The sequence below is a fragment of the Nothoprocta perdicaria genome, unplaced genomic scaffold (genome assembly GCF_003342845.1).
Source record: "Nothoprocta perdicaria isolate Ctin4 unplaced genomic scaffold, notPer1 scaffold_24, whole genome shotgun sequence".
Taxonomy (NCBI): domain Eukaryota; kingdom Metazoa; phylum Chordata; class Aves; order Tinamiformes; family Tinamidae; genus Nothoprocta; species Nothoprocta perdicaria.
The window spans coordinates 358,587-368,635 of record NW_020455466.1 but is presented as its reverse complement, the minus strand read 5'-3'; positions in this window follow the sequence as shown (position 1 = coordinate 368,635).

Here is a 10,049-nt window from a genome sequence, read left to right as displayed (position 1 = left end):
GGCCTCATGCAACAGCAAGAATATCAATGGTAAATCACAAAGTAAATGCAATGAAAATGGGCATCTAGCACCAATCTCTCATTTACTTAAAAAATAATAATTTTCCAGTCTCACTCATAATAAAGCTCACTCTTCCTCTCAGCCTCTTAGCCCTAATGCTATACCTATTCTGGGTCTTATGGTAGGCAGGCACCCCCTCCTTTCAACAACTGTAATTTTCTCAGTAACAAATCTTTTTGTAGCCCTCAGTTTCCACCCCCACATCAAATGTAGCTCTGAGCTTTCTTTTTCTCGACTCTAACCTTTTGCCATCCCACAAGGCAGAGTCCCCATTGTGTAGACACTCAGTATTCCTAAAAATGAATTCTGGTATCTATCCTCAATTTCCTTTGGTGCACCATTTTCGATCTCATCAGCAAATGTACCTCTCTGCTTCACTTTTTCTCTACAACAGCCCTTTCCCTAGTTTGAGCTTTAAAAATAATGCCCCAGCCCTCTATAGATCATAAATTCCTCAGCAGAGCTTTCTCTTTCTAGCTCTCATTTTCCTCTCATGTCTTCCTTATAGCTCTCCCACACAACCATAATTCTGTGCTTTTACTTTTTCTCATTCCTGATCCTCATTCTATTCCTATGAAGACACACAGACCACAAACTCTACTCCACCCAGACTCTCAGTATTTCTCAGAGAAGGGTTCAAAGGCCCTATTTCTTCTTGCAGTATGTTTCCCAGCCCCATTCTGGATATAGTTTTGAGTCTTCTCCTTATCTCAGTCTTAATCCTAACCCATAAGGACTCTATTCCATCCAGAAAGTCATGACTCCTCAGAAGAGGATGCTGGCCCTTGGTTTCTTTTGGAAGATCCTTTCCAATTTCAGTACGGGGTAGCTCTGGGTTACCTCTCGTTGCAATCCCTAACCACAGGGAAGACCCTCCATACTTCCTGGACCCTACTCCATCCAACATTTCAGTCTTCCTCCAAGAGGTCCAGCCCAACTCCAGCTCTTGGATTTCTCTTTCTCTCCACTCTAACCCCAAGCTGACTTACAGATCTAGGGCCACAGTCTGTCCAATGATTTAGTATTCCTCAGAGTGCTGACCTTTCTCTTAGCCATAACCCTTGACTGAGTAGTACTTCTCAGAGGAGAATTCTTGCAACTGCTGTAAGTTTTCTTCATGGGTCTCACCTCTATGCCTACCCCCTAGGCAAAGGACCACACTGTTCAGAACCTCAGTATTCTACCAAGGGCAATTTTAATATCGATCTTTAGTCTTAGTTTGTTTTGGAAGATGCTCTTGAAGTTCATACAGTTGTAGCTGTTAGCATCTATGTAAGCAAATATGACATACACAAGCTCATGTGTCCAGACAGGATGCATCTGAGGGTGCCAAGCGAACTGTCCAGCCATTGCAAGGTTGCTCTTTCAAAGGTCATAGTGACTAGGGGAGCTTCGTGATGGCAGAGGAAAAAAAATCCCATTGTCAAGAAGGACAAACAAGAAGATCTAGCAAACTACAGGCCAGTCAGCCCTGCACCAGTTCCTCATTATGCAGTGAATGCCCCTGGAAGCCATGTCCAGTTGTAAGAAGGTGACTAGAAACATAAAGCATAGATTTACCAGTCTGATTGCCTTCTGTTGTAGACATGACTGGCTGTTTGGTTAGGGGAAGAGCAATGTATTTTGTTCACCTTTACTTTAGCAAGATCTTTGAAACATTTCCCACAGTGTCCTTATAGACAAACTGGTAAATACAGTATGGATTGGTAGACAAAAATGTTGATGGAAAATCAGTTGGACTGGTGAGCCTGGAGTATTGCAATCAACAATACAAAGTGCAACAGGTGACTGGTTATTCATGCTGTTTCTCAGAGGTGAGTGTTGAAACCAATACTGTTTAATGTCTTTATTGGTAACACGGATGAAAGAAGTTTTTATTGAAACATAAGCAGGGCTTATTGAAATATGAGCAGGGCTGCTAAGGGCTGCTAACATGAGCAGGACTGCTAAGCAGAGCAACCAGGTCAGGCTAGGAAAATGGACTGAGCTGAGCCTCATGAAGTGCCAAAATTCAAATACGAAGTCCAGCACCTGAGGAGGAATTACCCCGTGCACCAGTATGGGCTGTGGACTGAGTGGCCAGAAAGCATCTTTGCAAAAAAAAAAAGCGCGTGGAGCTCCTTGTGAATAAAAAAAAAACTTGAAGATGAGTCAATCATGTATTTTACGTTACTGTAAAGTTACTGTACAGTTACGTACTGTACTGTACGTTAGGGTTAGGGTTAGGGTTAGGGTTAGGGTACTTTTGTACTTTTGTAGTAAGAAGAACAACTGTGTCCTAAGCTGTGTGGGAAACGACACAGCCAGCAGATCGAAGTAAGTGAATCTTTCCCTCTGACACTTGGAAGACCACATCTGGAGCACTGAGTCCTGTTTCAGGCTCTCCAAGACAAGCAAGACATTGACATACTGGAGCACGTTCATTCAAGGGCTGTGCTGTAGGCTGGCACACATGGCATGCAAGGAAAAACTGAAGGAAATAGAGTTTATTCAGTCTTAAAAAAAAAAAAAAAAAGAAAAAAAAGAAAAAAAAAAGGCTGATGGAGACACCTAATATCTCCCAATGGGAGTCTATAGAGAAGTTAGAACCAAACTCCTCTGGGCCGCACAGTGCAGTGACACGACAAGAAGCAACAAGACATACACCAGCACTTGAGAAACTCTGATTAGATCTTAAGGAAAAAAAATCACAGCAAAGTCAATGAAACACTGCAAAAGGTGCCCAGAAAGACTGGAATTTCCATCCTTGGAGATACTGAAAACTCAGCTGGCTGAAGCCCCGAGTAACTTGTCCTAGTTTTAAACCTGCTTGTACTGTGAGCATGAGGGTTAAGACCAGATGACACTCAAGAGATCGCTTTCAACCTGAATTGCTCTATTATGCTGTGTGTGTCTATGTCTTTGTAAGGTTAGAGCCTAAACAGTTTATTTAGATGAGAACAAGGAATTGCGTCCGCAGCATCAGATTTGTCCTTTGCAAAACCTTCTCTGATTTCAGCCATACTATCACAGGGCCACTATATAACCATCAGTTGGCCCATTAAATTTGACCCTCAGCACTGTCTTTTTCCTCTGGAGGGACTGGACATGAGTTTCTTCCTGTTGTATCACTGCCTGTAAGCAGCATATCTTCACTGCTATTTTTCTGTTTCGCACAGGTGACACCAGATTCCGCCAGCACTAACTTCTCCTCTTTCTCTCCCCTTCCTCCTCTTCCTTTTTCCCTGCCTGCATACCTGTTAGAAAGAGAAAGGTAGCATTAAAATATCCACACTGTGGATGCAGGGAGAGGGCAGCTGCCTCGACTCAGTGTGTCATTAGATTAGGGCAGACCTGTTCTGGGCGCAGTTTATCATGCTGTACTCCAACAGCTCACTAGAATATTTCCCCAGAGGGCAGAGCATTTGCTTTCCCTCTGAAATCATACATCACCTGACAGAATAGAGCCATCAAAAATGTGGAATCTCACTTCACTGCAGGATCATTACAAGGGTTTAAAAGAGAACATTTCACCGTCTTATATATCTTTTCAGACAACACTTGGCAGGTCATCTGAGGAAAATGAATACCCTTTCCAGCTGAACAGTTGGCTAAAGAAGTCTCATTTACAGCTATAGGCGGGCTCCAACCAATTCCCCCCAGGTCCAGAGGCCCATTAATTCAAAGCCAAGGTAATGTCTACCCTAACGCCATACTGAGTGTACCTCTCTCACATGACAAAGAGGCAAGCAATCATAACCATGGAATACTTTACATAGAGCTTTTCACCCAAAAGCACGCAAGGCTGACTCCATGGATCAGTAGGTTATGGTCCATCTCTCTGCTTATTGTGCCTAGAGCCACTGATAAACATTTCCCTGTGCATTTGTCCAGTCCCTGTCTGAATCCCGCTTGCCTTGCTGACCTCTGTGGCAAAGAAATCCAGAGAAGAATCTCATCCTGTATGAAAAGTTACTTCTTTGTTTTCTAAAACTCATGACTTGATTCTTTCATTGGCCTTATGTAAATTCTCTGATGGCAAGAAAGACCATTTCTCCCATTTGGGGTCATGGCCTAATCATATCAAATTATTTTTGGCTGTCTTACTCCAGTATCATCAAACCAGCTGCTGGGAAACTGAAAACTTTGCTGGGCGTTAGGTATGTCATTACTGCTATTTTCTTTCTTAACAGAGCTGGAAATGTGCATACCAGTATTCATAGACTTCCTTCAAACACACCATATATAGTCCAACACTGCAGTCTGTCACCTGATCAATGGAGTTTCGCACAAGAAGAAACGCAGATGCCTCAGGAAACTGGGGATGCTCTAGGAGACTCTGTGAACCTGCTGGTGCAGTGGAGTTAGTTAGACAGATGATTTCCAGAGGTCCCTTTCAACTATTACGTAATTCTGTGACTAAATTTCTTATTTATTTTCCTGTTCATGGAATGCAGTCAGAAGATGTTGGCATAGATGTTCTCTACTGCCTACAGGGGATTGTGATATATGTTACTTCTCCTTTATGATTACTAAACATTGCTTTAAAAAAAATGCGTCCAGAGCTGATCAAAATACTAAAATTTAGATTTTTTTAAAGCAAAGTATTCCCACTTTGTAAAATCAGCATGTACTGAGACAGAATGGTCATACCAAGTCAGGAATGTTTCATTTTAGACAATAAGCTTCAACTTTGTCCAGAAATCCCGAAAGTAAAATCAACCCACATTACTTACATTCTGCTGTTTTTGTGAAGACTGAACTGAGCATAATTCAGCAGTACCTGTTTTCAGTGTTGTCCTGTTCTCATACTTACCTTCTGCCAGTACTTTTAGATACGAGGCAGGAGATAAAAAATCATATTGCAGGATGTTTTGGTCAAGTTCCTGCTGAAGCTAATTTATCGAAGAAAAAAAATGGCTGTGAGGTATTAGTGGCTACTGAGGCTTCACTCACCTTTCCTTTCCTTTTTTTATTGCCTTCAAAATGAAGACCAATGACCATAGCTATCTGTCATTAGGCCGAAAATATTCTTGCTTTCTGTGACATTAAGCAAGCACCCTGCTCCAACAGATAAATGCCTCGAAGACAAGGCAGGATGGAGAAGAAAAAGAAGAAAATAAGTTTGATATGTGCCTACGGACAGGGTTTTAAAGAGTAAGTGAAACTACTAAGAGAAAACTATTGAGAATGATCAGAAAGGCTCTCCCTGAGGCAACTTGTCCCAGCCCCAGTATTAACACACTTTCCACACTGTAGTTACTTGTAGCCACCTCTGATTTCTCTCTCATTTGCATGGCAAGCAATCAAGGAGCAAAGTATTTTGCAATTTTTTATGAGTCTCATTTCCAACAGCATCAAAAAAATCATACACAAGAATGAATGTGTGAATCCAAAGTAGAGGTCTAAACTGACTATTTTCTCTCTTAGGCTCTCAATACGAAGCTAGAAAGCATAAAAGCATATGACAAAGTGATTGAGGAACATCCTTTTTTTTTTTTGTCTCATGTTTCTAAATGGAAGAAGAGATGTCCTCCACAAGATTCTCATCACTTCATAAATGAGCAGCATAAGGCATGATGATCATCTAGAAGCAATCCTCATTGGGGTGCAGATGCGTACAGCTAACAAGCACATAGGGAGTGTGGTACTCTATGCATATATGTACATCCTGGCATCCCCTGATGCCACAGAAACAAATTACACTTGCTGTATACAAAATACAGAGGATAGGTTGAAGTATAATTATTGTTTTTCCAGTATGACTGGTGGACTGCAGTAAATCTGACAGGGCTGACATCTTACTGGAAGGAAGGGGATAAGGTGTCTTTTTATTTCACTGGTACACTCTTCTAACTCCCACTAGTGCTTGAAATTCTGATGCTTCCTGTAGAAATTATGGGCTAAAAATCTTTTCTTCTGCCTCATTTTTCTCTTACTCATCTTAAGACAGTAAATTGTAACTTATTATCATCCCAGTCCTTGTTAAAAGAATCCCTTTTTTTTTTTTTTAACTTGAATTATACCTGTATAAAAAATCACTCCAGCTTGGTGCATGGACCTGTCATAAACATTCAAGATGTACTGTAGTATCAGATTTTCTAGGCAGTCTAATAGCATTCCTCTTATTGTTTCCCAAAGAGTAAGCTTAGAGATGAATGGCATTATGAAGAAGCTAGCCTTATATTAAAGTTGATTGATTCCATTCATCCTCCACAGGCTCCTCAGCAAAACAATTTCCTCTTAATTAGGGAATATGATGTAAATTATATGGTAATTGATTTAATAAAAATATATGATGCAAACTAACTTGAGGAAAAACATCTTAAGGAGTAGCAGCCTGAATCTCTGAGAAAGCTCAGGTAATGAAAAGGCTACCAAAAATGAGGTCAGGAAAAGTCTTTGTAGATTTTTTTCCTCATTTTTGTTTCCTTAGTAGATGGGTGAATTCCCCATTCCCTACCATGAAAGATGTTTAAAAAGCTGCCTCCTTTTTTTTTGTTCCTCTGTCTTCCCAGTTATTAATATATTAAAAAAATACAATCCGTTCCAGTGTTAATGCATTCTGGGGCAAATAAATGTACTTTCTATGAGTTATTTTTCTGATTTGCACTCTTTTTTGAGTTTAAAGTGAGGAAGATGCTTTCCGTTTATCTCTGAAACTCTGTACTAATACTCTCATGCAGTGTTGCACAAGGGTTAATGTTGATATATATTTTGTAGAAAACCCATATAACAGTGTTAAGGCAAAATATCTTCTTCCTGCACTCCTCATTTCAACTGCTACTTCCTTCATTTGTGGAGATGGTAGAAACTTCCCAGTTGTAAAGATTCATGACATAATTGCTGATGATTTGAGGGAGCATCTTTAAAACAGTTGAACTCTCTTGTTGTGTATTTTTCTCTTTGTAGCACAGTTTATTCCAGAAACATATAAGAGTTTTTTCCTGTCTGCTGCTTAACATCATCCACCACCTTATGGTGTGCACAAATGCCAGCAGGTAATGTTGCAAAAAGTACCATGTTGGTTTTAGAGGAGGAAAATCTGTATTTTAGTACACCTGTGCAAGCTGAGCAGAAATAATGAAGGAATGGCAAAGTAATGAAATCCTGGAAAGACATGATAATTTACTGAAGGCTTGCAAGAAATGGCAGAAGAGTATACACAAAAACTGCCAGAATATGGCAGGTACCTAGAAGGTGTTGAGAAAGGGGTAGTTGGCCTAGACTTTGGATAAACTCAGGCAACGCAGGTCCAGAAAAAAAATGTATAATTTTCACTCAGGTGTCCAACTTCTCCAGAAAACATTGCTCGTTGGATAAGTGCTTACCTTTATGGTTTCAAAACCTCCAAATGTGTCTGAGGTAGCCATGGATATAAATCAGGCTGCCTGATTTTACTGCAATTAGTTGCATCTCTCATGTCTGCAAAATTAGAGAGATAAAAAAATGGAGAGAATTTTTTTCCAGTTTTACTTTGAGGCAAAGATATCCCACTGCCACGTTGTGGTTGTCATTTGTTCTGGTCTTGATCATAATGATAAAAGTACAAATACATATTTTTTTTCTGGGTGGGGAGGAGTGTTATTTGCTTTGTCTTGTTTTAAAGATTAAATTAGACTTCTTCAAGAGTCCTTTAAAACACAAATACATTTCAGCTCAGGCTATGGTCAGAGGTGAAACTGAAGCAGAGGTGAAACTAAAGCAAACTATCAGTCTTTCCTGATAGAAAGGAAACTTTCCTGACTAGCCCTTTGCCTCAGGTGGAATATTTTCTGCACTGAGCTCTACATAAGCAGTGTCCTAAGGTGTACCTTTCAAGAGAGAAGGAATATCCAGAGTCTCCTTCCTCTTATCAAAGCAGTAAGCAGCGATTTTCAACTAGCCTTTTCCTTGATAGGGTACATCAAAGTGTAAGAAACTATTCTTTTCTGAAATCAACCATGTCAGTTCTTGACATAGAGGAGATCAGTGAAGAAGGGTTAGTTTTGGTGTTATTGTGGCATTAGGTCTGAAAGGCTCTGTGAGATCACTAGCACAACCTGCCATTCACAGACCCCCAAGGATTTCTTTTCTAAATGAAAGGTTTCAAAAAAAAATCTCATTCCCTATTCCAGCTCTACACAGACAACATATTGCCCTTCCCCCCATCAATTGGATGAAGCTAATAGGAATCAGGTCCTTAATGGAGGGCAGTTCTGCGCAAGTGGAAAGGCATAAAACATTTGCCAACCAGCCTGTTTTGACTGGTGGTCAATAAAATATTAATGTGTGACCTTCATCGTTTTCACTTTCCATTAAAAACCTCAGGACACTGGAACCAAGGTATTCAAAAACACTTCTATTTCCTGGTTACCAGTGTTTATAATATAATATATATAAAAGTATATAATAAAAATATCACTATACTCCTTTTGTTTTAAACAGGAAATTTCCTTGTCATTGTCTGGATCTGGTTTGAGTTGCCAACATCCTTCTTAAAGTATTTCAAATACAACTGAAAATGAATGACAGCTTCTGTCTGCATCTAAACCAATTTTGTCTATGGAGTCTAAGAGAGGAACCTTCTTGCTTCACCACGTAGATTGCTGGATTAATACTAAGATCTCTCTGGTCCAGCACTACTCAGGGAAGTTATGTAAAGTCAAAGAGTGGAACTACCTGCTCTAAGATTGGAGCTACCTGCTTCACAGAAAGTTTTGTGAATGTAAAGCTTAGCATATTTTCTTTTTTTTTCCTGATTAAGTTGATTTATGATATAGAGTAGCAAGAGAGTTTGTAAACACAAGTGAACTAATAAGGATTTAATTCTATTTTTACCGAGCCTCATAATCAAGTGTGTGAGTGAACAAAGCCACCATAGTGGTTAAAGGTAACACTTCTGCGTGAACACCACCAATGCTATAGAAGATTGAATTGATCTACAACCATAATTAGCCTCCATTCCTCTATGTTTGCTACATGGAGAAGTATATCTGACTCAGAGAGATGGGAAGGACTGCTCAAAGCACAAGACAGCAACTTCAGATATGCATCACTGATGTTCAGGTCTGCCACAAGCTTCCTTCATGAGCTTGCTTCATGAACTTCATAAGTTACCTCATTTTTTGGACTTGACAGATCCTAAACTCCTTTCAGGCTGTTGGATTTAGGATTTTTTTTTTTTTTTTTTTTTTTTTTTTTTTTTTTTTTTTTTGTATGGCTTTGATATGAGGTGAATCTTGAAGCCACTACAATTAGTAGAAGATTATGACTGTGGCTGGAATTTTACCCCAAGGCATCTTTCTGATCTTGCTTAGTTATGAAAGCTCCTAGTGAGTTAAAAGGTATTGCCCTTGTGCTGAAAATTATACAAATGCCTGCTATTATAAGTACTAGGTCATGTAATATGACAGATAAAGCAAAATATATAAAGAATTTTTGTCATGCATAATAAGCATCCAAAAGACTTTGGACAGAAATGACAGTATACGTGAAGACTTTTTATTGCACAAGAATGTTTTAGGTTGTTTTAAGTGAAAGTGATTGCAAACATAAGGCCACAGTTTTAACCTGTTTCTTTTCCTTCATTTTTTATAGGACAAATTTCTTTTTTTTTTATATTTATTCAAGTTCTTCTGCCACTACATATATTGTCCTATGAATTTATTCATGCTCCAGCAAGAATACTCATGGATCAGTGTATGAACACAAAACAAAAAAAATAGGAACTGTGTGAAGGAACAATTCTGTGTGGAAAGAAAAGACAACCATGTTTAACACCTGACAGCATCAAATATAGACTCAATGGTCAGTGCAGAAAGGATATCCTTTGAAATAACTTTTGCCTGACATACATTGTTTGAATCTCTTTCTTGTCGTCATCTCTGTGTATAGTGCAAGAGAGAGAAGTGACTGCTTGCTATGTAGTGACTTATAACTGCAGTGCCCAGGCTGCATCCCCTGGAGCAGAGTGGCCTGCATGTTCCTTGACCAAGGTGTCTGCTGATGACACTGTGAGACATGAAAAT